The sequence below is a fragment of the Rutidosis leptorrhynchoides genome, chromosome 8, assembly GCF_046630445.1.
Source record: "Rutidosis leptorrhynchoides isolate AG116_Rl617_1_P2 chromosome 8, CSIRO_AGI_Rlap_v1, whole genome shotgun sequence".
In the NCBI taxonomy this organism is placed as follows: Eukaryota; Viridiplantae; Streptophyta; class Magnoliopsida; order Asterales; family Asteraceae; genus Rutidosis; species Rutidosis leptorrhynchoides.
In genome coordinates, this window is record NC_092340.1 from 48,700,990 (window position 1) to 48,728,144 (window position 27,155).

General features: G+C 34.1%; 1 non-coding gene across 1 annotated transcript; it reads left to right on the plus strand.

Moving 5' to 3' along the window:
- Positions 1–19,155: 19,155 nt before the first annotated feature.
- On the plus strand, positions 19,156–19,262 carry LOC139865493 (small nucleolar RNA R71). Its single transcript, XR_011765010.1, has one exon. It is a non-coding gene; the product is annotated as a small nucleolar RNA R71 (small nucleolar RNA).
- Positions 19,263–27,155: the final 7,893 nt, after the last annotated feature.

Here is a 27,155-nt window from a genome sequence, read left to right on the forward strand (position 1 = left end):
AAATCTAGAAACGAAACGACCATCTCGGTCGGAGATAATCGATAACGGTACTCCATGTCAGGCTACAATCTCTTTAATGTAAAGTCGTGCAAGTTTCTCCATTTTGTCGGTTTCTTTCATGGCGAGAAAGTGCGCGGATTTGGTGAGGCGGTCAACAATGACCCAAATTGTATCATAACCGCTCGACGTTTTTGGTAGTTTGGTGATAAAATCCATCGTGATCCTTTCCCACTTCCATTGCGGGATCTCGGGTTGTTGAAGTAACCCGGACAGTCTTTGGTGTTCGGCTTTGACTTTAGCGCAAGTCAAACATTTGGCGACGTATCTAGCAACTTCCTTTTTGATGTTCGGCCACTAATATTGTTCTTTAAGGTCATGGTACATCTTATTGGCGCCGGGATGAATCGAGTATCGTGATTTGTGGGCTTCGTCTAGGATGAGGTTTCGTAAATCGCCATATCTAGGCACCCAAATTTTTTCGGCGTAATATCGAAGTCCGGTCTCCTTAACTTCGAATCGGGAGACGAGAATGTTTAAAAGTTCGCGTGCGATGTTGTTGTCCTTAAGAGCTTCATCTTGGGCTACCCGAATTTGGCTATTAAGGTTGGTGCGGATGGTGATGTTTAATGCTCGGACGCGAAGAGGCACCGCTCTTTCCTTTCGACTTAAGGCATCGGCCACTACATTAGCCTTTCCGGGGTGGTAACGAAGTTCACAATTGTAATCGTTCAAGGTCTCAATCCACCTTCGTTGTCTCATGTTTAGTTGCTTTTGATCGAAGATATGTTGGAGACTTTTGTGATCGGTATAGATAGTACTCTTGGTACCAAGAAGATGATGTCACCATAGCTTAAGTGCAAAGATGACGGCACCGAGTTCAAGATCATGTGTCGTGTAGTTTCGTTCGTGAACCTTGAGTTGTCGAGAGGCATAAGCAATGACTTTCTTTCGTTGCATTAGTACACACCCATAACCGTTTTTCGAGGCATCACAATATACAACAAAATCATCATTGCCTTCGGGAAGTGACAAGATAGGAGCGGTGGTTAGTTTATTTTTCAAGATTTGGAAAGCGGTTTCTTGTTCGGATGTCCAAACGAATTTTCGTTCCTTGTGAGTTAACGCGGTTAAAGGACGAGCGATTAGGGAGAAATCCTTGATGAATTTACGATAGTATCCGGCGAGACTCAAGAATTGACGAATTTGAGTAGGAGTAGTAGGAGTCTCCCATTTACTAATGGCTTCAATTTTCGCGGGATCGACTTTAATGCCTTGATCACTTACAACGTGACCGAGGAATTGAACTTCCTTCAACCAAAATTCACACTTGGAGAACTTGGCATAGAGTTGTTCTTTTCTCAAGAGTTCAAGCACGAGTCGGAGATGTTCTTTGTGTTCCTCTTCGCTTTTTGAATAGACCAAAATATCGTCGATGAACACGATAACGAATTTGTCGAGGTACGGTTTGCACACGCGGTTCATGAGATCCATGAACACCGCCGGTGCATTTGTGAGACCAAAAGGCATGACAAGGAATTCATAACTACCATAACGAGTCCGGAAGGCGGTTTTGGAGACATCTTCTCCCTTAACCCTTAGTTGATGATAACCCGAACGGAGATCGATTTTTGAATATACACGAGAACCTTGTAGTTGATCAAAGAGATCATCGATGCGAGGAAGAGGATATCGGTTCTTAACCGTCAATTTGTTTAGTTCACGATAATCAATGCACATTCGTAGGGATCCGTCTTTCTTCTTGACGAACAAAATCGGAGCGCCCCATGGTGAATGGCTAGGTTGAATGAAACCACGGTCAAGTAACTCTTGGATTTGACTTTGCAATTCTTGCAATTCGGATGGAGCGAGTCTATATGGTGCACGCGCTACGGGTGCGGCTCCTGGAATAAGATCGATTTGAAATTCAACCGGTCGATGAGGTGGAAGACCCGGTAATTCGTCGGGAAATACATCGGAAAAGTCACTAACAATCGGCACATCATCGATGCGCTTTTCATCGGCCTCGACTTTCTTAACGTGAGCAAGAATTGCGAAACAACCCTTACGTAGTAGTTTTCTAACTTTAAGGCACGAAACGAGATTGAGTCCGGTGCAACTTTTGTCGCCATAGACAATCAAGGGTTCACCGTTCTCGATAGGAATTCGGATTGCGTGAAGATCGCAAAGAATGTGAGATTTATTTTTGACCATCCAATTCATACCAATTATTACATCAAAACTCCCTAGTTCCATGGGTATCAAGTCAATTTCAAATTCATTACCCAAAATGTTTAGAGTACACCCCCGGTAATATGTGTCGGCACTTAAGAGTTTTCCATCGGCCACTTCGATGGAGTAAGTAGTATCTAAAGGGTGTGGTGGAGTGCAAAGAGTAGGAGCCAAAGTCTTAGACATAAAACATTTATCGGCACCCGAATCGAATAAGCATGTAACATAAGTGTTGTTGAGAAGAAACGTACCCGTGACTAATTCTTTATCTTCTCGGGCTTCCTCGGTGTTGATGTTGAAGGCTCGGCCTCGGTTGTTGGGGTTGGCTTTCTTCTTCGGGCATTCGTTCCTATAGTGACCCGGTTGACCACATTCATAACAAGTGGCCGTTCTTGGAGGATTGGGCCCCTTTCGAGCGACGGGGGCGGCGTTTGTACAATTGTTGGCCCTATGACCAACTCCTTGGCAACGGTGACAAATTAGCTTGTTACATTCGCCGTGATGATGCTTGTGGCATTTGTTGCAAAAAGGTAGGTTCCCGACATAACCTTTCTTGCCGTAGTTGTTGAAAGGCTTTTTGGTGAAGGTGTTGTTGTTGTAGTTGGTTGATGGAGTGGCTTCCCATTTCCTTTTGTTGCCACCTGACTTGTCCTCGGCCTTAGGAGCCGACACTACGATTTCGTCAACCGTTTCAATTAGTTGGCGAGCCATGTTCATAGCGGCTTGATGAGTAGTGGGTTTGGATGACATCACCCCTTGTTTGATGCTTTTTGGAAGACCGAGCATGTATAGGTCAATCCTTTGAGATTCGGGGTTAACAAGATTAGGACACATCAAGGATAGTTCGGCGAAGCGTTGATTATAAGCTTTAAGATCGTTTCCGACCGCTTTCAAAGCTCTTAGTTCTTCCTCAAGCTTCCGGGTTTCTTCGCGCGAAAAATATTCAACAATCATCTTTTCCCTTAGATCCGCCCAAGAGAGGGCATGAGCTTCATCGGTACCCACCGATTGAACATAGGTGTTCCACCATGTTAGAGCAACCCCGGAGAAAGTGTGGGTGGAGTATTTGACCTTGTCTTGATCCCGACAACCGCTTATGCTAAAGACGGCCTCCGTTTGTTCAAACCAACGAGTAAGCACAACCGGTCCCCCGGTTCCATCATAAGTGTGAGGTTTGCACCCCATGAAAGCTTTGTAGGAGCACCCTTCGCTAGAGTTACCGGCTCCTTGGTTGTTGTTGTTGTTGTTGTTATTATTATTGTTGTTGTTGGACGAGTGACCGGCCATGGCCGCATCCACGGCGGTGGCTATCATGCGTTGCAAAGCTTGTTCGGGAGTTTCATTGCGTCGTACACGGGGAGGAGGCATTGTTCCTTCAAAACAAAAGAATACCGTTGGTTAGTATTCTAAATAATACTAACCGTGATATGGAATAAAGATAAAGAGAAAATTATCCTTGACTCGCCTTAAATTCTTTATGTTATAATGTCGGTATGTTCATATGAGTCACCGTAATATAATTTCCGGGAATTATATAACCCTAATTCATATGTGTATTTGACATTACATCATATAGTCAAGGTGGCGTGTCAATTAAATTATACAACGCAAGATTTAGATAGAATAAGAGTAGATATGAGTAGAAGAGTTAGAGTATAAATGCACAATTTGCCAAGTAATTCCTATGTCAAGTCTATATGCCGGTTGTAGTCTAGACTCACCAATGTACCCTATGACTCGGGGTCGACACCAATGAACTCTAAATCCCTACAACCAAGGCTCTGATACCACTTGTAGCGACCCCGACAAATCGTCAAATGACGGCGTCATCTATGTATGGTCCCATTACATGGTCATAGGTCTTTATAACAAAGTTTGACCGAAAATATGTCGCATTCATTTCATAAAAGGATGTTTCAATGTTTACAAAAGTAATTCCCAAGACAAGTACATAACAAATGTTATAGTTCATATGAAACACGTGCGACATAGTTTAAAGTAGCCAAAAAGACGCTCCACGTAAGCAAGTATACTCGACATCCAATGCAAGTATCAAAAAGAATGAGCGGAAGCATGTATCACCTAAGTTCAAGGACCTGAGAAAAACATAGAGAATCTGTCAACGAAAACGTTGGTGAAATCATAGGTTTAAATAAGTAAGTTAATAAAGGTAAGTCGAACCACAAGATTTGCAACATTGATAAAGTAGTAATACATTCTAAAAGTTAATATTCACGAGCACCCAATTATCAAGGCTTAACGTTTCCTTCCATTGAACCCCATCATAATAGTGTTAGAACATACACTGTTTCTCGAAAATATATTTCACCCATAGACGGTAGCGAACCGTCCGAAGTGAGGGTTTGTCAAACCCATATGGCCATATAACATAAGTTCTCGCTTACACCCGTCAAGTGTAACTAATGATAATCGAATTGAGGATTTGTGTTCAAACTCGTATGTAGAATGTTTGTTTTCCTGTACTTGTGTTCACTTAGTTTAAAAGAACGTTTATGTATTCTCATCCCAAAAGTAAGTTCAAAAAGAGTAAAAGTGGAACTATGATCTCACCTTTGATTGCAAGAGTGTAATAGTACTTCAACAAGTAAACGTGCAAAGAACAATGCTAGTCTCGACCTAAACAAATAGGTTGTATCAATAACGATAGTCACGAAGGGTCAAAGATGTTCAATTAGTCCTATGGCTCGACACGACTCGATTATGTAGCATGTGAAGCAAAATGTCAAGTTTCATGCAAGATACAAGTATAGAATCATGTTAGAAAGATTGCATAATTAATTGGTTAAGTTTGACAAAAAGTCAAACTTGGTCGGGTCAAAGTCAACGAAAAAGTCAACATGTTCGGGTCGGGTCCCGAACAAATTTTCTATGCTAATTATTCATATACAAGTATATTAAAACAAGTTTCATGTGAATCGGAGGTCGGTAGCTAGTCAAACATTTCACGTGAAATGGGTCCAAGAGGTCAGAATCTGGCCAGGTGATTCTGCGCGCCGCGCGGGGATGTGGCGCGCCGCGCCACTACCTGGGCAGAGAATTCTGGTCAGTTTTTACAAGTGTGCACGAACCAAAACCTTTTCTAACACAACACTTGACCCGCAAACACTTATAACGCCTATCATACATCGTTGGAAAGGTATTTTGACGAGGAATGCAACTAAACACATCTCATCAATCAAACTTCTACTTGCAACAACCAAAAACCGCAATTAATGTTCCCCATTCAATGCATACAAGTCATAAATGCAATTTAATGATTTGGCAACCAAATTACATGAACGATACGCCGTTTCGAAGGTAATTAAGCATACAACACAACCTAACACTTACAATTAACATTATCAAGCATTTAAAGCATCAAAATTCAATTTACTTCTATCAAACCCTAACTCAAAATCACAAATTCAACAATCTTGCATATGAAACTAATCTATGTCAACCTACATACTAATTTGAAGCTAGTGATGTTAGGAACACAATTAAATCATGAACTTTCATCATTAAACAACATATGAACACCTAAAACTCAAGATTAAGCAAGCATTCTTTCAATATGAACTAGTTACACCAAAATAGCGAGAACAAGCATACAAAACACATAATCATACTAGACTTGAGCCATAGACACTAATTAACAACCTTTTAACTCAAAAATCTCAAGAACACATAAAATTAGTGATTTTAGAAAGTTACCCAAATTTGATGAAATCGGTATGGAATCGAAGAGGAGATCACGAGGAGTTCAAATATGTAATTTGTTTGGCCCGAAGCTTGATCGATTGAATATGGATGAAGATTTGCTTTTTGATGAATTTAGAGAAAGAGTGGAAGTAATTAGGAAAAAGAGAAAATGAAATGGAAAATGGTGGGGAGGTGGTTGACTTAGTCAAAAGGCTAGTCACCACTTTAGTGTTTTGGCGAAACTAGTCCCTCGAGTTCGGTTGCGGGTGCGTTAAATTACCTAAACATGATAATTTAAAACGCGTATTAACGGGAGATGTTATAAACATATAACGGAGTTTTAAATAGTTTAACGGAAAAGTAAACGGAAAAAGGCGGGATGTTACACGATGTAATGAAAGTTTATCTTTTAAAAACAAATGCAATGTTTGTAAAATGTATCATATAGAGGTCAAGTACCTCGCGATGTAACCAAATGTTATTATATTCGTTCTTATGGATTAGGACGGGTCTTTACACGATCGCATGGCCAGGCTGGACAGCTCATATTTATTTGTTTTTTAGTTTGTCAACATAATATTTAATTATATATATAATTTATATAATTTATATTAATTTTATATATATATATATATATATATATATATATATATATATATTATTGATGTGTGAGAGGTGGTGTACAAAATAGTTATATTTTTACAACAAAATACTAGTAAATACGATACAATTTTACACAAGTTATTTATTTATTTATAGAGTGGATATACCTAAACTTTGCTACAACACTTATAGGCAGTGTACCTAATCATACAGTAGTATAGTTTTTAGTAAGTCCGGTTCGTACTCAGGGAACTCGCCAAGTTTAACGCTATATTTTTTTAACTTATAATTGTAAAAATACAAAAATATATATAAGTAGTATTATTATTATAAAAGGGGGTTTTTACCGTTTAATGACCGGTTTGTCAATTTTAAAACTTAAGTCGTAGTTAAAACCTAATGTAAAATATTAAATATATAAAAGACTTAATTTAAAGCGTAAAGTAAATAACGATAATGAAATTACGATAAATAAAAATGCGATAAATAAAATGACAATAAATAAAAGTGCGATAATTAAAAGTGCAATTAAATATGAAATAAAGGAAATTAAATATGAAATAAAAGAATTATGCTTATTTAAACTTCTGTAATCATGATGTTTGACGTGTTGATTTTAGTTTATTCCCATGGGTTAATTGTCCTTTGTCCTGGATTATTCAATATGTTCGTCTGGTTTTTGTCCATAACAGTCCATCAGTCATAAATATAAAGTGCGAGTGTCCTCGTCAAATTATCCTTATATCCGAAGTCAAATATTCCAACTAATTGGGGACTTAAACTATAATTACACCATGTATCCTTGTATATAATTCACCCCTGTTTTAATAAGTCCATTAACTATTAATCCATTCCCGTGTCCGGTTAAATGAACGATTATTAGTACTTATAAATATCCCGCCCATCGTGTCCGATCGACTGTATATGGTTATTTATAGGTACGTCCAATTGTAAATCTTTATATTAAATTAACAAAATATCATTTAATTAAACAAATATAAAGCCCATTAACAGCCCATAGTCTAATTTTCACAAGTGTCGTTCTTTTGTCCAAACCCCAATTATGGTACAAAGCTCAATTACCCAATTTTAATATTTAGTCCAACATCACGATTACTTTGGCATTAAATAAGCATAATAATAGCTTAGCTACAAGACATTAATTTAAAAAGGTTGAACATAACTTACAATGATTAATAATAGCGTAGCGTTACACGGACAGAATTTCGACTTACACCCTTACAACATTCACTAACATACCCTTATTATTAAAATTAAAATTAAAATTAAAATTAAAATTATAATATATATATATATATATATATATATATATATATATATATTACGAGTATTTAATAATAATATAATATATAAATAATTTATAGAATTATTTAAATATTATATTATATTCATGTGCATAGTTGACTTGTAATTTTTAGTCCGTTGCCTCGAGCGTTGAAAGATGACTCTGGTCCCGGTTCCGGATTTTCGAACGTCCTTGCGTACAATTTAATATCTTGTATTTTGCATTTTGCGTCTTGTACTCTTGTAATTTTGAGACGTTTCTCATCAATAATTTGAACCACTTTGATTGTACTTTGTACTTTTTAGCTTTTTGGTCGTTTGCGTCTTCAATTCGTCGAATCTGTCTTTTGTCTTCATCTTTTATTATTTAAACGAATATTACTTGTAAATAGAACAATTGCAACTAAAAGCTTGTCTTTCTTGAGGGATAATGCTATGAAATATATGTTCGTTTTTAGCATTATCAAATATTTCCACACTTGAGCGTTGCTTGTCCTCAAGCAATATAGTCTTGAAATAAAAACATACTAGAATCACTTCTTTATTCTTCACACTTTGTACATCAGTGAATTCTTTACGGCGGTATGAACAATGGTAGTAACGTTGTGATTTACAGTCTCATATGACTATGAAAATTTAGATCCTTAAGGAAATTGGATCTTTATGAAAACATTTGATCTTTTGAAAATTCAATCTAGCTTTTACCCTAGATAAGTTTTCCGGAATAACCCTTCACCGGTGTTTGCAAATTATTTTTGTGGGTTTGGTGGGTTTCAAATTTGAAAATTTTAGCTCAAAACTTGCGGTTTTGTGTCACCCACTTGCTAACCTTGTATTGGAAAAGCAACACATCCAGTATACTTGCTCCGTATATTACCTTTCGGTAAACTACCGTTCAGTTATAAAGGAAAGCGTTGAACAAGCAACTGTTAAGGCAATGTCCCCTGACATGCTTTTAATTATGGTCTATAACGTGTCAGATGCAATTACTATCCTTTGTAGGAGCAATAGTAAAGCTCACCCTATAATTTTTCGATCTGGCACAAGGTCCTATCTTTGACCATGCTATGTAACCACTGTTCTTACAGTTGACACCCGATTTGGTTCAGGTGACCTAATGAATTCTAGGTGAATTCCTAGGATTTTACGTTCAATGGTAATAAACGCATTAAAAATGGGTTTTTTCAGAAAACAAATCGGTTTGTAATTTTGATCAAAATATTTTCTCGTTCAAGCTCGAGTTTAGATATCATTGAATTCCATGATTTTGTAATTCTCAATCTTTAAAAGTCAATCTCAAGGATTGAGTAATATCAGTCTTAAAAGCTGATTTTTGATCTTTTAAGGAGATTATCCTTTCTGGGGATCTGATTTATTAGTCTTATCAAGCTAATTTGCACGGTGCCCTCCCCATTTTACGAGACAGATCCTCTCATGGTTAGGATAAGTCTGACCACTTGGCGACCCTGTTTGATGCTGAGGTCCGTGGATTTCCAGCTGATTTTTGAGAAAACTTTTCAAGGTTTTTCGTAGACTCTACAACTGGTCTGGACGACAACTTCATGACCTAAATCAAGAAGCGCGTTTCTTTTTCGGAAGACTTTACTTCCTTTTAATGATGGAATTGATTCATCGTGTAGATCCATCTTTCTTTCAAATATATTATAATTTTTCGGGTAAAATGGTTAATTTTGTCCAAAACAAAAGTATCTTCAATTATTTGTACACAAATATGTGATATATGTTCAAAATAACTTGGTAAATTTTTCTCACACTTGGCTTTTATTTTCCTTTTTATTGTCCTCTATTCCATTTTAAATGAATTCTAACATTTTGGTTTGTTTCTCAATTTATGCCCTTTCCGAGGTAACAATAATTTCGGTGTTAATACCTAGTTTTATCGTTCATAAATATATATAAACATGATTTTGAGTTCATTTAATTGAAAATTTTGAAATTTTTTACTAGAATTGGTAGTCAGTATATAAGACTAGGGATGTTCTTTATTATCAGAGAGCACTAGATTCTAATACAACTACTGCATTACTAGTATTTTTAATGGTAACCAAGTGTATAAGTTAAAAAAATTTTAAATCCGAAAGAATTTAACCCCTTCCCACACTTAAGATCTTGCAATGCCCTCATTTGCAAGAAATCAGTAACAATTTAAATTATTGAGGGTGATTAGCGTAGAAAAATGATTAAATTTTACCAAAGTTTTCAAACATATTGGCGTTTGTTTGTTGAATGATAAATGGTGCACATCATTTGTTCATTCCGTCTTGTTGTTACATCACATTTGTTTTTCATTTTGTCGTCAAAATTAGTAGCTTTTGCTGAACTTAATGCCAGCCTTTGAAAATGCGCTGTTTTACCCTGTTGTGTACATGAAATAAAATACATACAATAATAACATGCATGGTAATTTGAAATGGGACTTTAAATCCCACTTTCAAATCAAATATGAAATATTAGTACAACATAATAAAAATATTAAACTTACATAAAAGTATCAAAATATAATGTGTTCAAACATAAATAAATAGAAATAATAAAAAGATAAAAATCATAAAAATCACCAACAGGAACTATATCAATCTGGATAGGGGTTCCAGTTCATGTCGTCGTCCGGGTTTCATGGTTGGTGATAGGTGTACTGATAGGCCTGGTTAGGGTCGTAGAGAGTATATGGTGGTCTCATCTTGGGCTGGTGTGGAGGATAGTAAGCAGGTCGGGTCGGTACGTAGTGATCCTGAGGTGACAGCCGGCTCATGATCTGACGCTGATGATAGTCCCATATATCATGCTGTCGTTGCCTGGAATGCTCGTAATCATTCCGGGCTTGCCACTACTCCATCCGACCAAATCTATCCTCGTTTGTCATTTCCACCTCATCTACACGCTGGTAGACGTCAGTCATAGCCTCCCTAATGACATCCCTAATGTCATCCGCTTCCTCCATTTCCTCATCTGAACCTCTCTCTACCTGAGGATGACTACCAACATATGGTATTGCCTGATTGCGTCTACTTTTCAATACCTTAGCACCCTGATAGACCCTCAATCCTAAAGGATCAACTTATTCCCTACATACCATAAGTGAACCACCTTGATCCCTATCTACACCTAAATACTCTCCAATGAGAGTAACAAAAATACCTCCTCCTATTATTCCCCCTTCCTGTATTTCTTCTACCATCTTAGACAAATAAAAACCAACACAGTAAGGGATATTAACAAAGCCTCTTGGGTCTCGAATACACTTTAGGTAAAATAAATCATGTAAGGTCATTTTCTCCTTGTTGTGACCTCTCTGTGTAATCGAGTTAGCCAAAAATCTATGAATTATACGAAGCTCGGCTTTGTTAATATGTAAGTAGGAGTGTTTTCCTCCCAGCGTAAAAATATTATAATCTAACATACGCCTCTAGACGGCGTTCGCGTCAAAATTCCTATCTACCCTTTCACCACGATAAATCAAATTCATACAATCGGGTAGTAGTAATTCACCAAGAGTATATATCTGCAAAGCCCTGGCCATGTCCAGCATGGACATCCTGTACATCCTACGACCAAGTATAAATCTAAGAAAACTTCTATCATCTAATCTATCTACATCCGCATTTAACGAAATAGTACTCATAAGCTCAATGCACCATTCCTTATATACAGGTCTACGAATGGTGAATAAACGTTCCCAATCATGAAAATAAGAGCTACCATACCTTTGGATCAGATGTTCCCTAACTGAGTTAGCTAGTTGGACCCTTTCTAAAGGCTCTCAATCGATTACCCTTGGCACTTCTACATTTTTCGGTATCAGTTTAAATTTGTTACTTTGATATGTTGGGTAATCTCTCCAGCTTCTATCGAATCTCAGATTAGGATGCAACGTGTGTTCAGGAATCGTTGGGTATTCTACTGGCGGATGCATCGGAAATACTATGAAGACATAAACAAATTGTAGCGGATCATAATAAGGTACGTATTGATCAGGCTGATGTTGCTGTTCCTGTTGTGGTTCTTGTTCGGGTTCTGGCTCGTATTGCAATTCTGGCTCAGGTTCCGGTTGTGGTTGTCTAGATGATGATGATGCACCTCCAGTTTCAGTATATTTCTGCAAAACACATTAAACACGAAATTTGTGCATCCAAATATGCATTAGTGTTAGCAAGATAACAACTTGAAACAATTACAATAACATGTTAAATCAAAATTAAACTTATACACATTTTCACAATTTTCACAATTCTACACTTTTTCAAATAAGCATATATGAAAATGTATATAAAGTTCATAAGCATTTAACTCAAATAACATGTCAAAATAGTCATTACTAGCAATTAAACAAGTCTCAAATGACAATTATATCAAATTAATCAAGTTCATGAATTTTTGACCTAAAAAGTACACTTTAATTCTCAAAAATCATGTTTAGGATCAAAGTTTGGATCATTTAGCTACCTAAACATGTTACACTACTTAATTTAGCAATAATTCATGACAAAAATTGATCATAACCTGTTTATATCAAAAAGTCTCAAATTGCTCAAGAACACAAACCCTAGATTTCTAAAAATTTTGAAGTTTTTGGCTTCAAATCATGTTAAATAGCATCAATCTAGGTTATACATGCATAATATACTAACAATTTAACTCTAATTACACTAGAAATTAACAAAATCAAATTAGGTAAAATATTAGTAAATATCACAAAAATTAAGAATTTTAAGAGTTTAGGGGTGTAATTTTTACCTTCTTGTTGAAAAATCTGAACCTAGGCATGATTGTAGCGGATTGTAGGATGAAATTTGGTTGAATTTGGTGAAAAAAATGGTGATTTTAGAGGTGAATTAGTGAGATGGTTCGTGTATATGTGTGTGTATTGTGGTAACAGAGAGTAGCTTGCTGAGCTTTATGTTTCTGGCCAGTTTTCTAGCCTCATGCGATCGCATGAGGTTACAGGGTAAATCTCATGCGATCGCATGAGGTCTTTTTTTTTTTTTTTTTTTTTTTTTTATAAAACCTTTAACTTATTAAAGCAAATAATTAATTAAATTTGAAATTTTGTTTCTCTTTAGGATGAGGGCGTTTCGGATCGTTGTCCTAGTCCGTCCCTCGACAAAATTTTAAAATTTGTCAATTCAAAGCGCGATTTTAAAAGCAAAGATTTTTGGGTTTTTTAATGTTTTTGGCATACTTTAATTCAATAATATTAAAAATAATGATAATAAAAGGTCTCGTCCCTCCCTTGGGTAGAGCAATTTCGGTTCAACGACCTAGTTTTCAACTCACGAAGAATTTTTTAAAAATCAAATTTTTAACTTAGTGAAATAAAGTAAATTTTTGTTTTTAACATCACACCAAACTTAAATTTAAAATGCATAAAATTAAAAATTCATATTATTAAAATTAAAAATTCACACCAAATTTATATTATAATTTTATTTTTATACATACAAACTTATATTAAAAACATAAAATTTTTAAATATTTACAAACTTAAATATATTGATTTAAAAAGTTTACAATAATAATTTAATATTAATATATTAATTTTAAAAACAAAGTAAAAATTAAAATTAAAAATCTTTTTGGTCTTTTATTCCACTTTAATCAATCAAATATTATCAAAAATATACGCCCCTCTTTTTGATAAAGTAATTTCGGCTATATTACCTAGTTTTACTCCTGACGAATTTCTGAAATATTTTGGGTTGATTGATTAAAGATATTTATACCTTAAGAATAAACGGTAAATTTCGCAGTGATGTAATAAATTTTTGTATGATATCAATAATTTCGATTACGCATACCTAATTTTATTGAATCCCAATTTAATACTTTATAGCGAACAATTCAGCGTTTATTATCAAAAGGTTAAAAGCAATAAAATAAAAATAAAAACTGTACATACTTACCTATGAGATAGAATTCTCAGTGACCTGCTTTAGCCCATTCATAAGATAGTCGGACTAATTGGTTCTCCATAGCTACATAAGCATAACCTCGAGCATTCAACGATTTTTCTTCGAAACATATGAACGGTCCTTCTCTGCATAAAGTAACGAACTCGGTATTGGAATATGTCTGATTCATCGAGCATTTTCCTTTGTGTGACCATTTTACGCATTTGTGACATCATTCAAGGTGTCGTGCTCTTCTTTTCGCTGCGGATTTTAATTTTCCTTTACCAAAATGTAACTTATTATGATCGTTTCTGAGTTCTTTTCTTACTCCGTCCATTTTGCCTCTTATGAATGATACCAGTTCACTCGGAAGTGTGTCATTATTACGTTTAGTTATCATAGCATGTAGCATTAGACCATGGTTCAGATCAAAGGAATTCTTCATCTTGTAAAACCTAAAAAAATAAAAATTCAGAATGGGGGGAGAAGACTAGTTCTTTAGGGTCTGCTAGGGAAAGACCATTCGGATTCCATTCTCAGAAACTACACGAAAACAGAATATCTAACTCTAACAGAAATATATATTACCCTAAAAAGATTCGAACCTTCCCACACTTAGTTAGCTGTGGTGTCGAAATTGTGATTAATTTCATCTTCAACTTCCATTGGATTATCTATGTAATATTTAACTCTGTGACCATTAACCTTAAATTCAATCCCATTTGAATTTATTAACTCTACTGTTCCATATGGAAAAACTCTTTTGACTATGAATGGTCCAGACCATCTTGATTTCAATTTTCCAGGAAATAGCTCGAATCATGAATTGAAAAGAAGAACTCTGTCTCCTTCTTTAAATTCTTTTGAACTTCTAATTCTTTTATCATGCCATTTCTTCGTTCTTTCTTTATAGATCAACGAATTTTCATATGCTTCATGTCTTAATTCTTCTAATTCGTTTAGTTGACTTAACCGTAGACGTCCAACTTCATGTAAATCAAGATTACATGTTTTCAAAGCCCAAAATGCTTTGTGTTCAATTTCTACTGGAAGGTGACATGCTTTTCCATAAACGAGTTTAAAAGGTGTGGTTCCAATTGGAGTTTTGTAGGCTGTTCTAAAAGCCCAGAGTGCATCCTCCAATTTCATGGACCATTCCTTCTGATTTGATCCTACGGTTTTCTCTAGAATACGTTTTAAAGCTCGGTTGGTATTTTCAACTTGTCCACTTGTTTGTGGATGATAAGCGGTGGAGATTTTATGAGTTACTCCATATCTTTTGAGATCTTTCTCAAGTTGATTGTTTCAAAAATGAGTACCCCGATCACTTATTAAAGCTTTCGGTGTTCCGAACCTTGCAAAAAGACGTTTTAAAAAGTTGACTACAACTCGTGCATCGTTAGTCGGGAGAGCTTGTGCTTCCGCCCATTTAGATACATAATCAATGGCAACGAGAATGTAGAGATTATTATGAGATTTTGGAAATGGACCCATAAAGTCAATACCCCAAATGTCAAATACTTCACATACTTGAATGACATTTTGTGGCATTTCATCACGTTGACTTATTTTTCCGGCCCTTTGACATGCATAACAGGATTTGCAAAGAAGGTGTGCGTATTTGAAAATTGTAGGCCAATAGAATCCAGCATCGTAAACTTTTCTTGCTGTGAGCTGAGGCCCATAATGCCCTCCTGTTGGTCCTGTGTGACAATGGTTTAAGATTTGACTGGCTTCTTCTCCAAATACACATCGGTGTATTATTCCATCGGGACAACTTTTAAACAAATGTGGATCTTTCTAAAAATAGTGTTTTATATCACTAAAGAATTTCTTTCATTTTTGGTACGATAATCCTTTTTCAAGGAATCCACATACTAAGCAGTTTGCATAATCTGCAAACCATGGAATTTCATTATAATCTATCTTCAATAAATATTCATCAGGAAAGTTGTCTTGTATGGCCGATTCATTTAGAACTTCTAATTTGGGATTTTCAAGACGAGAAAGATGATCAGCGGCGAGATTTTCTGCTCCCTTTTTGTCTCGGATTTCTATATCAAACTCTTGTAAGAGTAAGATCCAACGGATTAATCTTGGTTTGGCATCTTGTTTCGAAAATAGGTATCTAAGAGCAGAATGGTCGGTATAGACCACCGTTTTAGCTAGAACGAGATATGAATGAAATTTGTCAAAAGCAAAGACAATAGCAAGGAGTTCTTTTTCAGTAGTTGTGTAATTCGTTTGTGCTCCTTGTAACGTCTTACTAGCATAATAAATAGGTTGAAATCGTTTTTCAATCCTTTGTCCTAAAACGGCTCACATTGCAAAATCACTTGCATCGCACATAAGTTCAAACGGTAGATTCCAATTTGGAGTTATCATGATCGGCGCATTAGTGAGTTTCTCTTTAAGAATATTAAAAGATTTGATACATTCATCTGAAAAGATGAATGGAGCATCCTTTTCTAGGAGTTTATTCATAGGAGTGGCAATTTTAGAAAAATCTTTTATAAAACGTCGGTAAAAACCGGCATGCCCTAGAAAACTCCTAACTCCTCTAACATTGGTGGGATGTGGAAGTTTAGTAATTACATCTACTTTAGCTCTATCCACTTCAATTCCTTCCTTTGAGATTTTATGACCAAGAACGATGCCTTCTTTAACCATGAAATGGCATTTCTCCCAATTAAGTACTATATTTGATTGTTTGCATCTAATAAGCATTCGTTCAAGATTAACTAGACATGTTTCAAAAGTATCACCGAAGACTGAAAAGTCATCCATGAAAACTTCCATGCATTCTTCTATCATGTCGTGAAAAATCGCCATCATGCACCTTTGAAAGGTTGCAGGGGCGTTGCAAAGTCCAAATGGCATGCATTTGTAAGCAAAAGCACCATAAGGGCACGTGAACATGGTTTTCTCTTGGTCCTCAGATGCTATTGGAATTTGAAAGTATCCGGAAAAACCATCAAGAAAACAATAATAACTATTTCCGGCTAATCTTTCCAACATTTGATCAATGAAAGGTAAGGGAAAGTGATCTTTTCTGGTGGCGTCATTTAATTTTCTATAATCAATACAAACACGCCATCCTGTTACAGTCCTAGTAGGAATAAGCTCATTTTTTTCATTTGTGATGACAGTCATGCCACCCTTCTTAGGCACGCATTGAACTGGACTTACCCATGGACTATCAGAGATTGGATAAATTAAACATGCATCAAGCAGCTTAATAATTTCTTTCTTAACAACATCTTGCATATTCGGATTTAATCTTCATTGGCGTTGCACATACATTTTATGACCTTCTTCCATAAGGATTTTATGTGTACAATACGAAGGACTTATTCCTTTAATATCATGAATCTTCCATGCAATAGCTGGTTTATGAGCTTTTAGCACAGAAATGAGTTGTGATTTTTCGTTTTCAGTAAGAGAAGACGATATTATTACAGGTAATTCAGATTCACCATGTAAATAAGCATATTCCAAATGGTTTGGAAGTGGCTTTAACTCTAATGTCGGTGGTTCTTCTATCGATGATTTATATCGATATCTGTCTTCTTCTTTTAGCATTTGAATTTCTTCTGTTGTTGGTTCATATCCATTAGCCATAAGTGTAGCTAACATTTCAGCTTCATCAATTGGTTCAGTTCCTTCTGCTAAAGAACATTCCCCTGTTCCTTGTAATTCTGGAAATTCTTCTAATAATTCTGCATGTGAATCTATAATTTGAATATAATAACATGTATCATCTGCAGATTGCGGTTGTTGCATGGCTTTATCAACAGAAAAGGTAACACTCTCGTCCTCTATACTTAGGGTCAGTTTCTTACCGAACACGTCTATTATTGCTTTGGCCGTGTTTAAAAATGATCTTCCTAATATGAGAGGAACTCGAGAATCTTCTTCCATGTCCAGAATAACAAAATCTACTGGAAATACTAAAGTACTAACTTTAACTAGCATGTTCTCTATTATCCCTCTAGGATATTTTACTGATCGATCTGCTAGTTGTATGCTTATTCGTGTTGGTTTCAATTCTCCAAGGTCTAGTTTAGCGTACAGTGAATACGGCATTAAATTTATACTAGCACCTAAGTCTGCCAATGCTTCTATTAAACTAAGACTACCCAGAAAACATGGAATCATGAAACTTCCTGGATCTGATAATTTTTCTAGTATCTTATTCAATAGTACTGCAGAGCAATTAGCATTCATAGTAACAGCCGAGAGTTCTTCCATTTTCTTTCTATTTGTGATTAGATCTTTCAAAAATTTAGCATATCTAGGCATTCCTGAAATCACATCAATGAAAGGAATATTGACATTTATCTATTTAAACATATCCAAGAATTTGGATTGCTCGGCTTCAAGTCTCTCTTTTCTCATTTTACTTGGGTAAGGAAGTGGTGGTTGGTATGGTTTAACATAAGGTTTTACCTTAACTTTGTTATCTTCATTAACCTTTTCAACTACCGGTTCTGTTTCCTTATCTTGATCAGATTGTGGTTCTTGTAGAGTAGGAATAGCTTCATCAGATATTACAGGCATTTCAGGTGGTTTAAGTGTAATACCACTTCTTGTGGTAATGGCTTTAGTTGTTTCATTCCGGGGGTTAGCATTTGTATCACTAGGTAAACTTCCCGGTTTTCTTTCACCTATCAACCTTGCTAGGTTGCTCACTTCTTGTTCCAAGTTTTGAATAGAATCTTGTTGATTTCTAAATGCTTGAGCATTTTGTTCATTAGTTTGTTTCTGAGATGTGAAAAATTGAGTTTGAGATTCAACTAGCTTCGTCATCATGTCTTCTAAATTTGACTTTTTATCATCAGTTTGTGGTGGCTTATTTTGAAAAATAGGTCTTTGCTGATTATAAGTATTATTGGATACTTGTTGATTACTAGGACCTTGTTGGTTGTTGTATGGAACATTTCGGTTATAATTCTGATTTTGATTGTAGATTGGTCTTGGCGGTTGATAATTATTCTAATAATTATTTCCAGGCCTTTGGTTCATGTATCAAACATTCTCTCTTTGTTCCATTGTTAGTTCAATACTGAGACAATATTTTGTCAAATGTGGTCCTCCACACTGCTCACAACTAATTCGTATTGAGTGAATATCTTTAGTCATCTTTTCCATTCGCCTCTTGACAGCATCTATCTTTGCGGAAATGGAATCAAAGTCATGGCTATAATCAGCTCTAGCTGCTTTAGATGATCTAACGATATCTTTTTTTTGATGCCACTCATGTGAGTGGGAAGCAATGTTATCAATAATTTTGTAAGCGTTAGCTGCTGTTTTCTTCATAATGGAACCACCAGCTGCTATATCGATGTCTTTTCTTGTAGTGATGTCGCATTCTTGGTAGAATATTTGTACTATTTGACAAGTGTCTAAACCATGTTGCGGACATCCTCTCAATAACTTTTCAAATCTTGTCCACGCTTCATATAGAGTTTCATTTGGCTTTTGTGTGAACGTAACAATTTCTCCTTGAAGTCTTACGGCTTTAGATGCCGGAAAGAATTGTTTAAGAAATTTTTCAACTAAAACGTCCCATGTATCAATCGCCCCTTCAGGTAACGATTCTAACCAATCTTTGGCTTCTCCCTTTAAAGTCCAGGGAAATAACATGAGATATATATGTTCATCCTCCACTTCTCTTATTTTAAATAGAGTGCAGATCCTATTAAATGTACGAAGATGTTCATTTGGATCTTCCTTCAGCGCACCACTAAATTGGCATTGATTAGTTACCATGTGTAGCATTTGTCCTTTGATTTCATAATCTGGCGCATTAATGTCTGGTTGAGTAATTGCGTGACCTTGGCCAGTGCGTTTAGCTCTCATTCGGTCTTCCATACTTAGAGGTTCCAGATTTTCCATGATTGAATTTGTTGAATCTGAATCACTTGAGGATTCTGATTTAATAGGTTGTTCCTCAACAATCTCTGTTTGAATGATTGGTGGTTCCGGAAGAAAGATAATGGTTCAGGATCTCTGAATTGTCCCTGAATATCCTCCGGATTCTCAATTGTGAGGTCGGGTTCAAAAAATGGATTATCGGAAATTTGAATTGGAGTACTTGGTCGACTGGATGACGATTCTAAAGAAAAATCAACGGCGACAATATTGGCTAGATGTATTGATCTGGTTACAGGTGGTGAACGTATAAAAGGTGGTGAACGTTTTGCTCGGTGCATTCACTGAATATCCTATTAGTTATAAAAGATAAAAATTATTAAAGTTATCAAATTAATAGACTTTTCTGCTTTTGCCCACCTTTCGAATAGCCAAAAGATGTAGCAGGGAGCCAGAACCCTTTAAATCGGAAGCTCACAACTCAACCACTAACAAATCCAACTATCACTACGAACCAGAAAATTTTGATGTCTATCAATTCAACCGCATAAAATAATTTTTCGTTGAAATTTAAAGAAATTTTAGATAAGAAATAGAAAATTCTATGTCCTAAAAACTAGAGCATCGAGGAATAAGAAAGAAAAAGAGCGCGTCGAAAAACATTGAAAAATAAAAGGTAGAAAGTAGCGCGTCGAAACTTAAAAAGGAACTAAAAACTAAGAATTAAAAGTTGCGTCTAAAAAATATTAAAGCTTAAAAGAAATACTATATCCAAAACGGCAAAAACTTAAAAAGGTACTAAAATATAAAAACGGCGTCGCAAAATTCTAAAACACCTAAATCTTAGTCTAAAGAAAAAGCACTAAAGGGATTTTACGGTAAAGCCTAAGAATCTAGAAATAAAAATAACTACGGCAAAAACTATGACTTAAAACTAAATACGAACGAAAAATACAAATATTACGCTAAAACAAATAAAAAGTTATAAAATATAAAAATAAACTTAAAGTTGTAAAAAGTACAATTTTTATAAAAATATTATTTTTATATTATTTATTTTATAAAACTATTAATTTTGTATATTAATAAAACTAATTAAACTAAAAATACAAATTAAATAAATAACTAAACTAAATAATTAAAAACTTAACCCTAATTTGGGTTTTAATAATAATAATAATAATATACTCCGTAATTAATGCTGTTACCAGTCAACTCTGGCGTGTCAGACAGGTTCATGCGGTCGCATGGATGTTTGCCTTCGGGCTCATGCGATCACATGGGCTAGGTTTCCAGGCCAGGAATTGGGCTTCAACAGTACCGGGCCGATTGATTTATATATATTTTTTTTTCTTTTTTAATATTTATAAAAAGTATTTATATAAATTAAATAAAACTTATATTTTTACAAACTAAAAATAAAAATAGAAATATTTTATAATTTATATATTTTTGAACAACTCTGAAATATATATATATATATATATATATATATATATATATATATATTTTGTTTTTCTTTTTATATGTTTGCATTTTTAAAAATTTAAAACGTATATTTTTATACAAAGAACTTAATAAAAAATCTTTTTTTTTATATATAGCGTTTCGCTTCCGACATTTTAGTTTCCCCGACAGCGGCACCAAAAATACTTGATGGGCGTAGAGGTGTATACAAAATAGTTATATTTTTACAACAAAATACTAGTAAATACGATACAATTTTACACAAGTTATTTATTTATTTATAGAGTGGATATACCTAAACCTTGCTACAATACTTATAGGCAGTGTACCTAATCGTACAGTAGTGTAGTTTTTAGTAAGTCTGGTTCGTCCTCAGGGAACTCGCCAAGTTTAACGCTATATTTTTTTAACTTATGATTGTAAAAATACAAAAATATATATAAGTAGTATTATTATTATAAAATGGGGTTTTTACCGTTTAATGACCGGTTTATCGATTTTAAAACTTAAGTCGCAGTTAAAACCTAATGTAAAATATTAAATATATAAAAGACTTAATTTAAAGCATAAAGTAAATAACGATAATGAAATTGCGATAAATAAAAATGCGATAAATAAAATGACAATAAATAAAAGTGCGATAATTAAAAGTGCAATTAAATATGAAATAAAGGAAATTAAATATGAAATAAAGGAATTATGCTTATTTAAACTTCCGTAATCATGATGTTTGACGTGTTGATTTTAGTTTATTCTCATGGGTTAATTGTCCTTTGTCCTGGATTATTCAATATGTCCGTCTGGTTTTTGTCCACAACAATCCATCAGTCATAAATATAAAGTGCGTGTGTCCTCGTCAAATTATCCTTATATCCGAAGTCAAATATTCCAACTAATTGGGGACGTAAACTATAATTACACCAAGTGTCCTTGTATATAATTCACCCCTGTTTTAATAAGTCCATTAACTATTAATCCATTCCCGTGTCCGGTTAAATGAATGATTATTAGTACTTATAAATATCCCATCCATCGTGTCCGATCGAGTGTATATGGTTATTTATAGGTACGTCCAATTGTAAATCATTATATTAAATTAACAAACTATCATTTAATTAAACAAATATAAAGCCCATTAATAGCCCATAGTCTAATTTTCACAAGTGTCGTTCTTTTGTCCAAACCCCAATTATGGTACAAAGCCCAATTACCCAATTTTAATATTTAGTTCAACATCACGATTACTTCAGAAATAAATAAGCATAATAATAACTTAGCTACAAGACATTAATTTAAAAAGGTTGAACATAACTTACAATGATTAATAATATCGTAGCGTTACACGGACAGAATTTCGACTTACACCCTTACAACATTCGCTAACATACCCTTATTATTAAAATTAAAAATTAAAATTAAAATTATAATATATATATATATATATATATATATATATATATATATATATATATATATATATATATATATATTACGAGTGAGAGATAGGAAGAGAAAAGATATGTTAATTGATCACCAAACTGCGAAATTTATAGGAGTGTGGCCAGCTACCTACTGCCATGCGATCGCATGGAAAATGCACCTCCATGCCATGCGATCGCATGGCCTCTTTTTCCAGCTCACATGAGCTTGTTTTCTTTCTTGCCGACGGTATTTAATAATAATATAATATATAAATAATTTATAGAATTATTTAAATATTATATTATATTCATGTGCATAGTTGACTTGTAATTTTTAGTCCGTTGCGTCGAGCGTTGAAAGTTGACTCTGGTCCCGGTTCCGAATTTTCGAACGTCCTTGCGTACAATTTAATATCTTGTATTTTGCATTTTGCGTCTTGTACTCTTGTAATTTTGAGACGTTTCTCATCAATAATTTGAACCACTTTGATTGTACTTTGTACTTTTTAGCTTTTTGGTCGTTTGCATCTTCAATTCGTCGAATCTGTCTTTTGTCTTCACCTTTTATTATTTAAACGAATATTACTTGTAAATAGAACAATTGCAACTAAAAGCTTGTCTTTCTTGAGGGATAATGCTATGAAATATATGTTCATTTTTAGCATTATCAATTATATTCTCGTGTATAGGTGACTTGTACGTTGTCACTTGACTTAAGCTCCGATTTTGGTTTCTCGAACGTTATTTCGTACGCTTAGAAAACTAGTACTTTACGTTTCGCGACGTGTATCTTTACCAATAATTAGACTTAAATCATCAATACACTATATCACTCTAAGTATAACTTGAATGTCGAGTGTTTTGGTCATTTGCTTCTTTAATTCATCGTCTCGTTATTTATTATAATATATTTAATAATATATAAAGTCTTTATAACAAATCATTTTAAATCTAAGTTTATATTATAAAACATATATATTAACATTCAGGAATGTATAATCGGTACGTTTGAAAATAGAAAATCGAATATTATGAATTTCAGTTTTCCAGTAACTTTTGTCTAATTTTCGTTATTTGACACTTTGTTCCTACTTGTAGAACACTTTACCATTTATTCCGAATATTGTTAAAAGAAACGATTTCTCAAATCAACGTGGACCTCACAACAGAGACCTATAAATCATATCATAATATTTACGGGATTTATAAGTGTCGAAGTATCTACTAAATCAATCATTGGTATTACCTTCTAATTCCGTAGATGAATATATTAAACATATATTGAGACAAATACGTTTAATGTAAAGTATTATCATTTAATACTTTGTTAACGCTTTCAAGTTATAATATATATACAATTCATATCCAATTATATAATGGTTCGTGAATCGTCGAAATCTGGTTGAGGTTAAATGAATACATGAACATAGTTCAAAATTTTTGAGATTCAACTTAACAGACTTTGCTTATCGTGTCAGAAATATTAAATCATTTAGAGATTAAGTTTAAATTTGGACGGAAATTTTCGGGCCATCACACAACGATTACACAATCTCTACAATCCTAAACCTTATTCATCCCCTTGTTCAAACCGCCGATCATCTCAGAGTCATAGAAGAAGTCAACGAGCTTCGCGCTCAAGTAGTGGCTTTGGAGAGTATGATGCACAACTTGCAGGCATCATCGTCAACACCAGCACCAACATCAGCACTACCACTAACAACACGAGCCTCAACACCACACGTCTCAACATCACAATCTATACCTCGAGCATAATCTTTGTTCTACATCTTGTTCTACATCGATTATCTTCGTCCTACGTATCGTTCTACATCATTTTCTTCATTCTTCATGGCGATATGTAATCTATAATGTTTTAGAGATTATGTATTCTAGTTCTAACGGTAAATCAAATGAGTTTAATATTACATTAACTCATTAAATCCACTATTACATCTGAAGAAAATATACATGTAAGTATATTTTCAAAAAGATTGTAATTAAAAATTCTTTTGTACAAACTGTTTGAAAATATTTTAATGGGTAGGTAATACCCGAGAAATATTTAGATTTCATGTTAACATGTTATACTATACATTCTTCAATTCAGATTTAGCAGTCATTAACAATACTGCTCAAATCTACATATATACGTATCCGTTCACCAAAGAACAACTATTTTCATTCAATTTCATATTCGGATTTTGACCGATCAGAATCCAAGTCAATATTTGACAAGTGGCATAATGAAGAAAATAATGGACAAAATAAAAATTGATTAGAAACAAATTAATTAACTACGTAAAAATTAAAATCTATACTAACCAAATCCTAGCTAACTGTTCCTATACCCGTTATGACTATTTCCTTATTACATTTTATTTATTGTCATTTTAATTATCGCAATTTATTTATCACAATTTTAATTATCGTAATTTTAATTATCGCAATTTATTTATCGCAATTTTAATACTCGTAATTTTATTTATCGTCATTTATTTTACGCACTTTATTTATCGTCATTTAATTACTGTTATTTATTTTACGCACTTTAAATATCGTCGGATAAGTCGGGACACATGTACATAATACGTGTAACTACAATAGCGGTACAATGGGTCACGATACGTCTTGATTAACCAGATTATATATTGAACTATTGGACTATTGGACTACTAACATTGGACTACTAACCTTGGACAATTAAAAAGTATTAAAAGAGTAGGAAATATTAATTATAACATTTTGATTTAAAATATCGTTAATAAATTACAACTTCTACAATTAAACATTCCTTCAAGTTTGCCACTTGATTCCATCTTAAACATAATTTGTATCTTGACGATTACAATATGCGTTCAAACCCTTCTAAATACTTGAAAACCACCTCGGATTGATAACCAATAATTCAGATATTAGAGTGCTGATGAAACACGCAAAAGCTATAGATGGTCTTAATGACAAAAAGCTTGATAATAAATGATGGTGTGTTGGAAAAGCTCAGTTTTGAAACTGAAAAACGAATTGAGCAAACTATGAAGGAGACTGTGGACAAATCACAGACATTAAACCTGTACTTAATGAATCTAGATGATTCAGTATCTGCTGAAACATTTAAACGAATATCTTGCTCCTACTTATTCTAAATCCTTGCGGACAAATTTCTTCATCATCTTCTGATCTTAAATATTTTAAATTCTAAGATATCATCGTATCTTTCGTTATAAATATCTTCGATATTTCCAAAGATACCTTCATAAATATCTTCGTTCAAAATTATCTATCCCCTCGTGCTATCTATGTTACATCGTAAAAGAAACTATTTTAGTTTCTATCATTCTGTAAAATTTGAGTTTAAATTATGAATGTTTCTGGAGAAGTGTTGGGAATTGAAGCATGAGTTAGTATAATATAATGACGCCCGGCCAACATGATTATAATAATATAATGATGCTCGGCCAACGTGATTATATTACAGTAAGTCATGCTGAATTTCTAATGGAACGTGATGATTCACAGACTATACCGTCATCATGTACCATGTTACATAACTCTTTCATTCTATTTAACCTCTAAACATATCAAGAACATAATTTCTTGATAGTTCTATCTTTTCCGAATTTTCTGGTAATTTAACAAGTCAGATCGTGCTATTACCATTTCTTTCTTAGAACGTTAGCCATGATCATTCGAAATTCCAAGATTTAATCTACGAATCTGAGACGTCTTAATCGCTTTACTTAGAGACGGGAAGATAAACAAAAACATGGAACTTCGGAATATAAATAAGAATATGAGCGACATCAAACAAGAAATTACAAACCGTGTATATCTATGCGAATAGCAAGATAAAGACACGGGAAAATTAGAAATACTATAACCCCAAGGTAATAGTAGAAGTAAATAGATTCCTCCAGTGATAAATGGAAAAGAAGAATGACAGATGCGATAGTTAGGAAAATATCAAGGATCAGAACTGGATTAAGCATTTCCTTAAAAAAAAAAAAATTTGGAAGTATGAATTGAGGAAGAAAGTATACGAGTGGTGAAATAATGAAACGTGAGAAGTAAATTTATAGATAAAATATCAGGCATAGCAATCGAGGCAGATGGCCGCATTTAATCAAAGAGGATCCTAATTTCCTTAATTACCGAAAAATCAAATCTTATATAGATTACGAAGATTTTCTTTAAATTCCTTGAATTCCGGAAATCAACCGTTACTACGTCAAAATTTAAGACAAACTTGACTTTATTCTTTTCACTCTTTTGTGATAGCTTCATCCGTACTCTTCGCGAAATCGAATCGTTTTATCCATATTACTCAATGGTGATAAAACTCTATTTATCAACTCATATTCGTCATGAAAACATTTTTATTGTAATCCATGACGACCATACTCAAATTTTGGTACGAAATATTTTTAATGGGTAGGTACTGTCACGACCCAAAAAATTTCGACTAATTTTAAATCAAACTCTCGATACGATATTATATTTTTGACACGAATAAACGAAGTCTGTAATGTTGAGACTCAAAATTTTTGAACTGTTTACATACATTCATTTAACTTTAACTGTTTTCGACGATTCACGAACAATTAATTGTAAATAGATATGTGTGTATATATATATATATAAATAA